The sequence below is a fragment of the Diabrotica undecimpunctata genome, chromosome 6, assembly GCF_040954645.1.
Source record: "Diabrotica undecimpunctata isolate CICGRU chromosome 6, icDiaUnde3, whole genome shotgun sequence".
Taxonomy (NCBI): Eukaryota; Metazoa; Arthropoda; class Insecta; order Coleoptera; family Chrysomelidae; genus Diabrotica; species Diabrotica undecimpunctata.
Window position 1 is genome coordinate 137,477,146 of NC_092808.1, and position 13,934 is coordinate 137,491,079.

Sequence of the window (13,934 nt, forward strand, 5' to 3'; positions counted from 1 at the left end):
TCTAGAATGAGTATCATATTCATTCATAAATCAAGAGAAACTCGTTAGATAAAGTAGTGAGCGAGCGTGGGTACTTAATTTGAGTGGAAAGGAACCAACAAATTATACTTTATAATTAGGGATCTTGAACTTAAGCCACGGCCAATGCCGACTTCGAAATTTTAATGGTTTGAGAAAAAGAAAGTGATGCATCGCATACCTGCCGGTTTTTGGTGTTCTTGCATGAAACAGGTGCGTACTATAACGACCTGAGGAATTGATTAAATCTGTACGAAAAAAAAATATATTTAAAGTTGTCATCTGAGACTAGGGTTATTAGTGGTAGTTATAAATACCACTACATTGTTATCAAAATTAATAACAGGTACTTATATATACATACACACACATATATATATATATATATATATATATATATATATATATATATATATATATATATATATATATATATATTTATATATATATAATAGTTACAAAGGTTAATTAGATTATAAAGATGATGGTCTTCAGCAGTAGCTTTTTGCCGAAAGGTGTTTAAGTTACACAAGGGCGTCCACATCTAATATAATACCCATAGTAAGTAGACATAATTTTGTCGTAGTAGCTCGTTAGGTATTTTAAGAAAATTTTCAAAACAACGCTGTTTCTAGAGAAAAGTTGTAAAATTCAATTTAATTCTTAAAATTTTTGACTAAATTTCAACAAACCAGGTAAAAAAATAGAAAACTAGATACCTAGTGTTCAATCGTAAATTATTCTATGAATTTTTAATCTTACATTAATCTTAATTTCCTGAATTTGTATAGTTTCAGCATGTATAATTGTAAAACATAATGGATTAGCCTGCCTTTAAATGCCTGCAATCATTATCATTCAATAGCAATAGAGCTAAACTTAAAATTGCAGAAAAGCTTGCATATTCATCACAATGTTTTTATGTTTATGACATTCTGCAATTGTGGAATAGCCCAAAATTGACGAAGTAAGTCTAAAACGTTAATCACAAAAAACTTTTATCGTCCATTAACTTCGAGTTTTTATCGAGGTTAATCAATTTCTTCATTAAAAAAAAACGTTTCTTGGCTTATTTCAGATGCCCCTGAAGATACTCTAGGGAGCGAAAGTACTTGGGCAAGATTTAATTAATAAAACTGTGCTCGATAGCTGCCTTTATTTTATCAAAGAAAGTCCAATTATATTTGTCAGCTTTTAAAAGTCAAATGATTTTGTTCTATGCAGAGGATAATACACTTATTTGATGAATCGTAGCATTTTGGTGAGATTATAAATATAGCTTCGGGTCTAGTTTGGGATGCATTCTATTATAAATTTTTACCTCAACAACAACTATAGTTTAATAATTATTTGGCTGCAAATAAAACCATATTTTAATCCACGAGTTAACATTTTATTTTATCATCGTCGATCGAAAACAATTTGAGAAAGGGAATTAGAAACAATTTAAAATTATAACTACATCGAATTTGTTCACCTAGATACGAATAATCGAGAGATGAGAAAAGTTTGAAATTAACGTATTTTCAAACTATTTTTTATAGAGATCCCCGTTTATTTCTTCGTGGTAGTCGAGGGAACCGTCAACTCTTTAAGCCGAATTAACTTTCTTGGTTAAGAAAGTTAATTCGGCTTATGTCATAACACTAGTTTAGCTTTCAGCATAACGAAAAATAAACCAAGGACCTCTTTTGGGTTGGAGCTTTCAGTCCAGTAGAGAGCCCTTTTATGAAGAACTCTCGTGGATTCTTGATCGTCGTATCCCTCCATTCCTTTTTGACTGAAGCACCGACGTTAAAATAAAACTCGTAAGTATAAACAAGGTTTACATTATCCTCATTCCTCAATGTTTTTATTTATCTGAGGTACTTGTGTCTCCAGGATATGATATATTTTCTTTCCATCATTACCGAATCCCGACCTCTTTTACCATATTCAAAACCCATGTCATTTAGTAGCCTACGAAATGTGGTTTTTGAAAAAGCTGGTAGATCCTCATCATACTTCTCTCTGTTCTTATGCTGTCGATGGTTGGTGGTAGGTTTCCAAAAAAAAAATCATGAACAATTGTTCTAATTTGGGATTTCACTCCCTAATAGTAAGTATTCTCACGTGAATTGGAGTGGAAACTGTTGTTTTTCTTCGTTTTTTTGTACCGATTTCAGTTCGTCTTGCTGGACCTCTTCGCGGATGTCATAAGTTTTGCGAACACTCACACCACACATTTTCGAAACTTTTTTCACGGTAATAGTCAAACTATCACCATTTTTTAATTCAAATACATACCACACATTTTACTTGCACATTAACCTAAGTCATACCTTGTTTGAAATTCACGACAGATACTGGCAACGGCTCCATAATGTAGATACTTTCATCCGCTTGCGAAAGTAAAATAAAACTGAGCTTTCATAGTTTTTGCCAACAAGTTTTTGGTCTAAAAGTCAGTACTCAAATCGACAAAGAGACATGTTTGCTTTTCGTGGACAATGGGGATTAAAACTGATTCGCTTCTCCTAATGACCTTAAAATGATCTTTATTGCTCAAAAAATGTGTTTACAATGGAAGCTATTAAAAATTGATAACCATAAATAAGCTATCGACAATTTTTGATATATTTTACTTTTTTATAGCATTTTTCTTCACGTTATTGTTTCTTTTGACAATGTAACTCTCTTACTTATACATCAATGATTAAATCATGCTTTAGTTAAAACAATAATGATAATCTTTTATACAATCGTAGGCAATTTTTGTGCACGCGTATATTTCAGTTCCATGATTCTTAAATCCGGTCCTGATGCACCGCTCGGAGCAAACCAGCAACGTGCTCGGCCGTTCTCTTATAAGAAATACATTGCTGTCTCACCTGCATTGCATTCTAACTTTGACTTCTTCTTCTTCGTTAAGTGCCGTCTCCCGATCGGAGGTTGGATATTATCATCGCTATCTTTACTCTATCTACAGCTGCTCTGAAAATGTCTATAGAACTGCATTTAGACCAGTCCCTTAAATTCTTCAACCATGACACTCTCCTTCTTCCTATACTCATTCCTCCTCTTATCTTTTCCTGTATTATCAGCCTTAGCAGTTCATATCGCTGTCCCCTCATTACGTGGCCCAGATATTGTAACTTTCTTGTTTTTATTGTATAATATTTCGCATTCTTTGCCCATTTCTCGCAATATTTCCGTGTTAGTTTTCTTCTGTGTCCATGATATTCTAAGCATCCTCCTGTAACACCACATTTCAAAGGACTCTAACTTATTAATGTGTTCTTGATTTAATGTCCAGCTTTCAAGTCCATATTGCAGTATCGAAAACACATATCATCTCAGTGCTCTTACTCTCAGTTCTAATCTAAGGTCTTTGTTGCAGGGAATTGTTTTCATTTTTACAAATTCATTTCTTGCTATTTCTATCCTGGCTCTTATTTCGGTTGTTTAATTATTCTTGTCTGAAATCCAGATTCCTTGGTATTTGTATTTATTAACCCTTTCTATCGGTATATTTCCCAAATGTATGTTTGTTGGTGTATTTGTTTTCTTTGTTATTATCATGTATTTGGTCTTTTTGTATTCATTTTTAGTCTATATTTTTCACAGAAACTGTTTGTTTTGTTTAGCAGTAATTGGAGTTGTTCAGCAGAGCTTGACATAATCGCGGTGTCATCTGCATATCTTATGTTGTTAATAGATCTTCCGTTAATTACTATTCCTTCACTTTGAGATAGTCATGCTTCTTTAAAAATGGCTTCACTTCACAAATGGCTTTGACTTCTACTATAGTCTATATATCTAAAACTGTGTAGAATATGTTAATTCAACTGTAATGATTGGATCAAATTAGATGGAAAATTTAATCATCTTTCTTCGATTTTGTGGAAGTTCTTGTTTCTAAATGCCACTGGATAATCTCTAGAAACCGAAACGATAAGCAAATATAAAACGTAAATAAGCAAATATAAATCGTAATTTTTATAACAATTACTTGTGGTTTAATCCCATATAAGAATATCCTTCCTTTGTAGATCTTTGTTTTCTTTTTTGGTTTTGCTTTGTGTCTTTCTTACATTTCTTCAATGAATTGCTAAGTGACTGAATGCCCATGATAGACGTGTTGGTAAGCAACTTCAGATCGTTGGTTTTTTTTAAGGAAGCATACGGCAAGACATCTACGGTGCAAAATCCATATCACAGACTTAAAAGCACTCATGTCTGAATTTATAAACATACTGCTGCAGGACAACTTCAAAAAACAGCCTCCTCAGCCTGCAACAGTAATGAGCTTTGTCGAGTCTGAACAGGTTTTGCCACAACGTTCACAATAAGTGGATGATTCAGTTCCTGTAACCAATACCTCTCACGTCGCTCTGGCTGCTGCATTACCTCTCGTTCAGCAATGGTCCCATGATACGATATCTTAAGAAAAAAATGCAGCCAAAAAACCAGCACTCACTGACTCACAAGCTGAAATTCATCTCATATTTCAACAATAAAATACAGTCTAGAAGTTGTTTTAACTGCAGCAGCTACCAATGAACGTCCATCGTCTCTTGCTCTTGCTGCTCCTACTGAATGGCTTTCTCCCAAAAGGATGTTTTATTAGTGGCCAAGTTAAACCTAAACCAACACTTTGATAGAGCTCGTCATTTATATTATTAAAAGAAAAATTCAAATCTTTAATCATCTTATTCTTTTATAACACAAAAATATTTTATGACTGGATCTCTTTTCCGAATAAAAATGAGTGGGTAAATAAAAGTTGTATTTCAGGATGCATTAGATAATCTGGATCCGACCCTGTCCAATTATTGTTTTAAAATAAGAAAGCAGAGAGGCTTTTACAAATTTTATATTTACATTTTTTTAGGTTTTTATGTTAATTTTAAACAAACGTATTTTAATAATATACATTTATTGGGAAAAGTCGAAAACATTTCATGCGCCGCGCCGGAACACCCGTGGGCATTCGATGTACATTCACCTGCGGTGTTTGCTTGGACTATAGAATGAAGATGCATATTCACCAATTTGAAATTACTATTAAAAAGTAGCTTCTCAAATTTATTTTAAATTAAGAATACTATTTAGAGTTTATTAATTTAATGTGGTATTTTGAAAATGTTATAAACAGGGTGCCAAGCCTCTGGTTTTTTTTTTTGTTACGGCTAAACTATGGGGTATTTCAAAAATGTTTATAAAAAAACTAATGGATATCCAAGAATTCTTTAATTTAAAATTATTTTTGATTACACATGGTTAGTCCGAACACTGGAATAAACCAAAGGTGTTTTTGTGAATGGATTTTAAACTGTATTCGAATAATTTTTATTTAACAATACTGTTAAAAATTTATATAATAAATATGTTAACACTAGTAGATTGAGATAGTTGCTTAAGATTTTTTGTTCTTTTGGCTAACTCGGTAGTACAATTATCATCTTTATGTCCTATGGTATTACATTTAGAACAGTTTAGACCAGGGCTTCTTAAACTTTTGTCATTCACGACCCCATTTATGATTGCGAGTTTCTTGACGACCCATACAAATATAAAAGAAAAATGAATTAATATTTTTTGATGATTTATTTATTAGGGAACATTTAGAATCCGTTTTTTTTTATTTAATTTAACATGCTTGTGACAGCTTCGGCCATTATCACGAGACACCGTGCTTACAACTATATATAAGGTACAATTACATATTATAATATACTATAGTTATATATTATTTAGTAAGTTTTTTAGCTTTAGGAACTGGCTAGCTGTGATGACTTGGCTCTGGTTCGACAATAATCTGTGATGTCGCCCTTCATGTCCAGTTCTTGGCGTCGTTTATTGTAGTGAGGGATGTGTAGAACGCTTAGTGGAGGTTGGCAATAGTGACAGATTGGCTTAGGTGAAAAGTTCATTAGGTGACCATGTGTAAATCTGGTGTGACCGATACGCAATCTTTTAGCAACAACCATCTCATTTCTAGTTATAATAGGGATAACGAACCGCTCAATCGTCTGATCTATTAGGTGTAAAAATGTAGTGAATTGTTTCCAATGATTCTGCCAGTAATTTCGTACGAGTTTCTTTATACTAGTTGTTAGGTCACAGGCAATTTGTATATTATGTGGTATACAATTGAATACAGCAGCTTCTTTGGCAAAGCGATCGGCGTTGTCGTTACCCATAATACCGATGTGGGAGGGAATACATATGATAGTGATATGGATGTCGTAGAGGATAAGATTTTGGTAAGTGTCATGGATTTTTTCTACAAGAGGGTGATTATTAAATAGATTATTGATGGACTGGATAGAGGCAAGGGAGTCTGTACAGATGGCAATATGTTGATTGGGTGCTGTACAGAGTTTGAAGGCTTGGTAAATAGCATACAGTTCACCAGTGTGAACGCTGCATGTGGCAGGTTCCGTTTTGAAACATACAAAAATTTAAAATTAAAAATTGCACAAAAAATTATAAAATTGTATTTATTATAGTTTCAAAAATAAAAGTGGATTCTAATGGTCTTAATTCGCTCGTATATATTCGAGTAGTTGCGTGGTAATATAAGTAAAAAATTTAATGAGATGAATGTGCCTGTTTTTTATTGCATAACAAATCAAATCTTGTTGAAATGTTTAAAACTGCTGGACGTAAGACCTCTTCAACATTTTTTAGCGCTGAACGATATTGGGATTTACTATGTGTTAAAGCTGAGAAAGTAACTTCACATAAATATCTGGTGTCGAATGGCAGAAGTACTTTTAACGCCACATCAGTGACTGTGGGAAACTCAGTTCTAGTTCCGATCCAGAATTCAGTCAAGGGTTTTTTTTGAAATTGTAGTTTTAAGTTTAAGTCACTCAAAAGCTCAGCAAATTTCTCTTGAGCTTTAAGTGGCAGGTGATAAATCTTACTTAAGCCAATCCAAAACGGCTTTTGAATCCAAACTATTTTTTGGAAATCAATATTTAATATAAAATATGTACGGAACTATATTTTTAGCGCTTTAAGTGATCTACAATAATTTTTGTAATAAAAGTTTTACAATGAATTTTCTCGATTATAAAATTGTCGATATTGGAAAACATTTCGAACGAATTTTTTTCGACCCTACTTTTCCAAATGTTGATCTTTTTAATAAAACTTTCAATTTTATAATTTGAAGTAAATATATCGCAATTTCTTCCTTGAAGAGACAAGTGGAGATCTTTAAACTCTGCAAAAATATCTGACAAATAACACAGCTTGGATAGCTATAAGTCATTTTGAAAAAAAGCAGCAAGTTCACATTTTCGTTCGGTTCAAAATATTTCGATCTCGTCCTTTAATAACAATAATCTTTTTAAACTTTTGTAGCGTTTTAAATTTGTTAATATTTAATATCTATATAATAATATAAATTCTGTTTTAAGTTTTGTAGTACACCCCTGAGTTGTTTATTTGCGTTTGTCTCTTATAAAGGAATTTTAAAACGATCGATATTTTATGGCGTTTTAAATTCAACGTTCCTAAAAAAAAATATTGCAAGTCTTGTGTTTTTTAAGGGTATTATGTTTGTTTTAAGTTTGTAGGCACAACTGGTTCCGGAGACGCGAGGGGAATTTATTTTGGTTAAATTTGTAAAATCTAACGCAAGGGGAGCGAAGCAGGAGATCTTCAACGAGAAGGTCGTTTGGCGTATTTTGAATCCAGAGCCACTTCTTTGTGTGTAATGTCTTAAGACCGGTTAAGGTGATAATACTCTTTGCATTATGGCAGTTTAGAACAGAGTAAGCATCATAAGATTTGTGCAGTACACCGGAACTGAAGAAATTTTGAAAAATGATTATATAGGATGTCCCACCAGCTTTGTTGTCGTTTGCCTGCTTGATCCAGCCCCATTTACGTCTTAGATCGTCGTTCCTGAAGTATGGAAATGGTTTCCTTTGTTCTAGTAGAGAATTTGTCCGGTTAGTTTCAATCCCAGAAATTTAGCAAGCTTTTTTTTTAGTGAAACAAGTGAAAATAAGGTAACATTCCATATATTAATTTTTTCCAAATTAGATAGACATTTTTCTGCTAAAAGTATTAATTGCTTTCATTTAAATTTAAGAATCTGTAATAATTAAAATTATATTGTAAAACTAGACGTGGTTGCTGTCAATTTTTTGTTTGTTTGTCGTCAGAATTGAATGTTGACATATGACAGCTAACTCTAATTTGTTTTGTTGTGACATAATTTGTTTTCGTAGGAAAGGTTAAATTTTACAATATTTTTATATACAAAGATATCTTTAATTTCAATAATCTAAATTGGCCACGGTGATAAATAATCTAATAACAATTTTGACAGTTTTTGTAGCAATCCCCTTGTAAACAGACAACACATGTAAGTTTTTTTTCTCTGAAATTTTGTATTTTGCAACTTTTAATTATAGTATATTTTTTTATGCCATCTATAATTTTATAACTGTTTGATAAACAAACGTAAAACAATAAACGTTTGATTTGTTTCTCCAACCATTTTGTTTAGTTTAGTTTAGAAAAATCTCCTAACCCCTGTTCGTTTTTCTTTATTTTAGGGAAGAAGAAATTTTCTTTCTTCCAGCAGGAAGTTTTCTTCGAAGCGGTGCCGAATAAAAATACCTAGAGGTAACCTTGTCTGCCATATCTTGTTTCGTTTTTATTCCAGAAGATTTATGTAAGTATCCCCTTGTTTTCATTTTTGTAGTTACCCTAATCTGACCCCTTTGATTCGACTTATCCACGACCTCAGCTCTCCAGCTAACCCCTGAGTGATTAGCACATATAAAGATTGTTTTGCTTGCCCTATCTTCGCCCCAATAGTTTCTGTTCCCAATTATATACCCCATAATTTTATCCTGAGGCAGGCAAAAATATTTCGTTACACTTTGACCTCTTGACAACCATCTTACTTCTGCATGTAATAACAAAGTTGTGTCGTTAAAATCCTTATCCTTACAGAGATTTGAAAATAAGCGGCTGTTAAGGGCATGGCTCTCAATAATATTTCTTAATCTTATTTTATTAAGATTTTATTAAAAATCTTAATAAAATAAAACATCATATTCAAACTAATTTTTAATTTTACAAGGGTAATACCAGAAATACTTAAAGGGATAAATAGTCGTTTTGATGGTCTATTCTCTGTTGTTTTTATATCCCTTGCTATACTGGCTAGTTTCCCACTATTTCCTCTGGTTAATAGGCTTGTTCCGTTCTCCTCTTTTTTGAAAACATTCTTGTCTTCTTTGAAAAGATTCTTGACATTCTGTTCTGAAACAAAGTTTTCTTTGAAAACACTTTAAAATTACAACTGAAAATCTATCACCTTCAGTCAGTAAACAATATTTTTATCTTTACAATAACTTTAACTTGGTTCATCAACAAAGACTTTTGCTGATAGTGTGGCAGAGTACATTAATTACATCTTGTGAACACTTTATATTAATTTTATTTTACTTTACTATCTGCCAAGCAATAAATTTCCTCAATAACAAAAATAATCTTGACAGAATGGCATGACTTATTCCATATAAAGTTCCATCAACGTTTATTTCCTGCTCTGGAATCATCAATCCGGCTTACATGTTCCCTTCACATTTACGACGTATGTATTAGGATTTATAAAAGCGGTGAAAAATGTGAAAAAATCGGAAATATTAATATTGTGGAATCTGAAAAGCCAGTGTTATAAAAGAAACCTTTTTGAATTGAAATTATATCTTTGTGAAGGTATTATATAACGCAGATTTCAAATAATGATTTTAAAGAGGGTTTGTGTCTTTTAATACGATTTTATATACAGTTTAAAATGACTTCGCAATCTTTAAATATTTTCTAAAACTCGGTGTCAACTGATATTTTTATTTCGTCTGACATGACAACTAATTATTTATTTTAGGTAAGAATAATATATTTTTTTGTTTTTTAATATGTTTATTTATAATCTATGTCGCTACAGAGTATTAAATAAATTGGGGTATTATCCTATGGGTTTTTAAGATGGGTTATTGGGTGATTGACTGAGTGAAATAGACCTTGGGATCAACCTGTTTCTAGTCTTCTTGTGGCTGGACCATTGTTGTAAAGTTCCCCTACTAATTCATTTTCAGGGTTTATTGTGCGTTGATTTTGTGACTTTGTAGGTCTTTGGATTTCGTCTTAGGACGCAACTGTAGTCCAGTTTTATCTAATTAAAGCTCTATATACATTTATTAGAGTTGGAAAATATGCTCTAAAATGAACAAAGAATTTATTATGTTCAGTCCAGCTGGTCACGATAGTCTTAGCAAGTGAATGTGACTTTTTCTTATATGGATTCTCTTTTTGCTGTGTAAATTCTGTACGACACAACGCTTAGATCTTTAGACATTTCCTTATTTCATTTTTCTTCTTCGTTAATTTCTTTAAATAATGGTGTGAAGACTTTTTCTAGAATTACTCTTTTCGGTCCTCTCTTAAGTTTTAGTTCTAAGTGGGCTGGTGATTACTGTAGAAGATATGGCGCATGCTGGTAAATGGTTTTTAAACTCCTTTTTTATTTTTACAGACATGCCGACAGAATATGTGCGAAAAGGCGGTGTGTCCAGAGGCAATTGGTCTAAGAAGCAGCTTGTGTAAGTAATTATATTAATTAAAAATAGAGAAATGGGCGTAAATGATGCCAGTACACATTTCCAAATACCAGGAGCGATACTGCACCACCGTCGAAAATCCAGGAACTTTCGAAAGCATGAAGTTGGTCCGACTTCTACTCTTGGGATAAATAATAAAATTAAATTGGTAAATCATATCACAAAGTTACAGCAACATGGTTTTGCTTCTACTCGAAAAATTGTAAAATTAATGGCATTTGAATTAGCTGTAAAGCTTAAATCAAAGTACAAATTTAATAAAGATAGCCGAAAAGCTGATGATTTGTGGCTGGAATCATTTCTACAAAGAAATAAGCAATTGTAAATAATACAATCTAAAAGTGTATAAGTTTCCAGAGATTTAGGGATGAATAAAACTAATGTTTTGGCTTATTTGACTCCACTTGAAAGTATCCTAAATAAACTTTTTTAATTTATAAACCTGGTTCAATATACAATATTGACGAGACAGGGTTGCAGCTTAATAAAATGCTGGAACATGTTATAGCAATTAAGGGTTCAAAAAAATGTTGCTTAAGTAACATCGGCCAAAGAAGGAGAAAATATTACAATAATGGTATGCTGTAACGCTAAGAGGTCCTTTATACAACCGGTGTGCATTTTTAAAAGTAAAAGCAGAAAAGCGGAATTTTAAGTAGGTATGTCGTCTGGTACAATAATATTTATGGGTGAAAAATTAGCGTATGTTACCAAGGAACTTTTTCTGCGATGGCTTTTTTGTCCACAATTTGTCCCGCGAAAACCGATAGGAATGGTGTTGTTACTTTTGGATGGTCACTCTTCCCATTGCAGTAGTGTCGAAACATTAGAATACGCTTTCAAAAATAATTGTTTGCCTTCTAAGTCATACCACTCAATTTTACAGCCTCTTGATAGGACATTTTTTAAATCGCTAAAAGCTTTCTATTACCAGTCATGTAATTTACATTTAAGGGGAAACCCAGGACAAAAAATAAGCAGACTTCAATTTGATCGACTCTTTACCACAGCTTGGAAAAATCAGCAATGGTTCAAACTGCTGTTTCATCATTTAAAGATACTTTGATCCATCCATGATTTGATCCATCCGTAATTCCAGAATACTCTTATTTGGGTACGAGCAGTAGAAATAATAATTTACAAGTAAATCCCAAAAGAGTTCCGGAGCACATTCCCAATCCTTCAGTTGACATAGACAAACCAAAGTGTTCCAGAAATATGACTGCTCCGCCTGCAAAAACAGTCATAACAGAAAAGAAAAATTCAGGGAAATAGACTCCGGGAAAGTTACTAGATAGAATTTCGCCTGCTCCTGCATCAACTAGTATTGCTTTTGTCAAAAAGAGAAGTAAGCAAGTTGCAATTATATTAACCCATAGCGCTAATATTGATAAAAAAAATATATTTGAAACTTATTGTAAAACGAACAAAACTACCACAGTGTCTAAACGTAAAATTAAGAAACCAAGCGCTAAAAACAATACAAAATATAAAGGTTCTAACTCTGACGAAGACCATAGGGATGAATCCAATAATTACGACGATTCTTCCAGCGGCGATGAAGAAGAGGTAACATGTGTTAGCTGCAGCGAAAATTATGAAAAGTCCACTAAGCGCGAAGAGTAGATTCAGTGCGTGAGTGCGTCAATTTTATCCGTTGGATGCATGAGGGTTGGACAAAATGCGTAAAATAAAATTTATAATGTGTGTGGAAGAAAAATATGAAAAATATATATTTTTTTCAGAAATAACATCTTGAGTTTATTAGTTTTCTGTGGGCAAACGCCCAAATAATACTTTTACACAGGAAAGGAGACACTACTAATGTTGAAAATTACAGACCTATAAGTCACACTTATACATATTGCTAACTACAATAATAACCAATCCATTTAACCAAAGAAAACAAAAAGAGGATCTTTCAAAGCATAGTGATGAATATTACCCTATATGGAGCGGAAGTATGGCCAATGACAACAACAATACGAAATAAAATAAGAACAGTTGAACTGGAATTTATGAAAAGATGTCTACAAATCACAAGAGCGGATATAATAAGAACAAAGGAAATATGGAACAGAATGAAAGTGAAATGCTCAATTACAAAAAAATTGGAAAACAGAGCCCTTCAGTGGTACGGTCATGCACAAAGAATGCCAGAGCATAGGTGGCCAAAAAGAATATTAAACTGGGACCCGCCGGGAAGAAGACGGAGAGGAAGACCTGCTACAAGATGGAAAACATACGTCGAAAATGCTATGATAGATAAAAACCTCAGAGAAGGTGACTGGAAGAATAGAGTGCTGTGGAGGACGAGAACGGCGAACTCATAATGAAAAAAGCCGAAGAAGAAGAAGACAATAATAACCAACCGCATGACACAGAAACTTGATTTATATCAACCGGTTGAACAGGCGGGATTTAGAAAAGGGTTTAGTACTAACGATCACTTACAAACCATCAGAACACTGGTGGAAAAAACCACAGAATATAATGTACCTATAAATATAACATTTATTGACTTTTACAAGGCTTTCGAAAGTATTGAAACTCGGTCCTTTTTGTCAGCCCTGAGGCATGCTCAAATAGACTCACGGTACACTACACTTGTTAAAAACAATTATGAACAGGCCACATTCCACATCAAAATCAATGAAGAAAAAAAAAATGAAAAAATGCGTCTTGGTAAAGGTATTAGACAAGGTGATACCATTTCACCAAAGCTTTCTACATTAGCATTGGAAAATGTATTCAAACAGCTCGACTGGGAACAAAAAGGTCTAAACATTGATGGTGTACGTCTGAGTCATTTGAGGTTTGCGGACGATATAGTATTATTTAGTACAGATATCAAGGAACTGGAGCAAATGCTCAAAGAATTAAATCAGCAGTCAAATAAAATAGGTCTTAAAAAGAACCTTCAGAAAACAAAAATAATGACCAATAGACCACTATATATATATATATATATATATATATATATATATATATATACATATATATATATATATATATATATATATATATATATATATACATATATATATATATATATATATATATATATATATATATATATATATATATATATCTTGGACATACCATTAAAATGGGCAAAGAAAACCAAATAGTCCAAATAAAAAGACGCATACAATAATTGCCTTAGATAGCTTTCGGTAAGTTAAGCTTTATCTTGAAGAATAAAGGTATACCAATGTGTCTAAAACGTAGAGTTTATGGCAAATATATCTTGCCTGTAACTAGATATGGACTGGAAAC

At 32.6% G+C, this 13,934-nt stretch overlaps 1 long non-coding RNA gene across 2 annotated transcripts; it reads left to right on the forward strand.

The window, feature by feature from the left end:
• The first annotated feature begins 507 nt into the window (after positions 1 to 507).
• Positions 508 to 10,592, forward strand: LOC140442852 (uncharacterized). Of its 2 annotated transcripts, none has more exons than XR_011951161.1 (3): positions 508 to 579; positions 1,674 to 1,826; positions 10,571 to 10,592. It is a non-coding gene; the product is annotated as an uncharacterized lncRNA (long non-coding RNA). The 2 variants fall into 2 exon arrangements; XR_011951160.1 differs by lacking the exon at positions 10,571 to 10,592 and adding an exon at positions 8,580 to 8,689.
• The last annotated feature ends 3,342 nt before the right edge of the window (positions 10,593 to 13,934 follow it).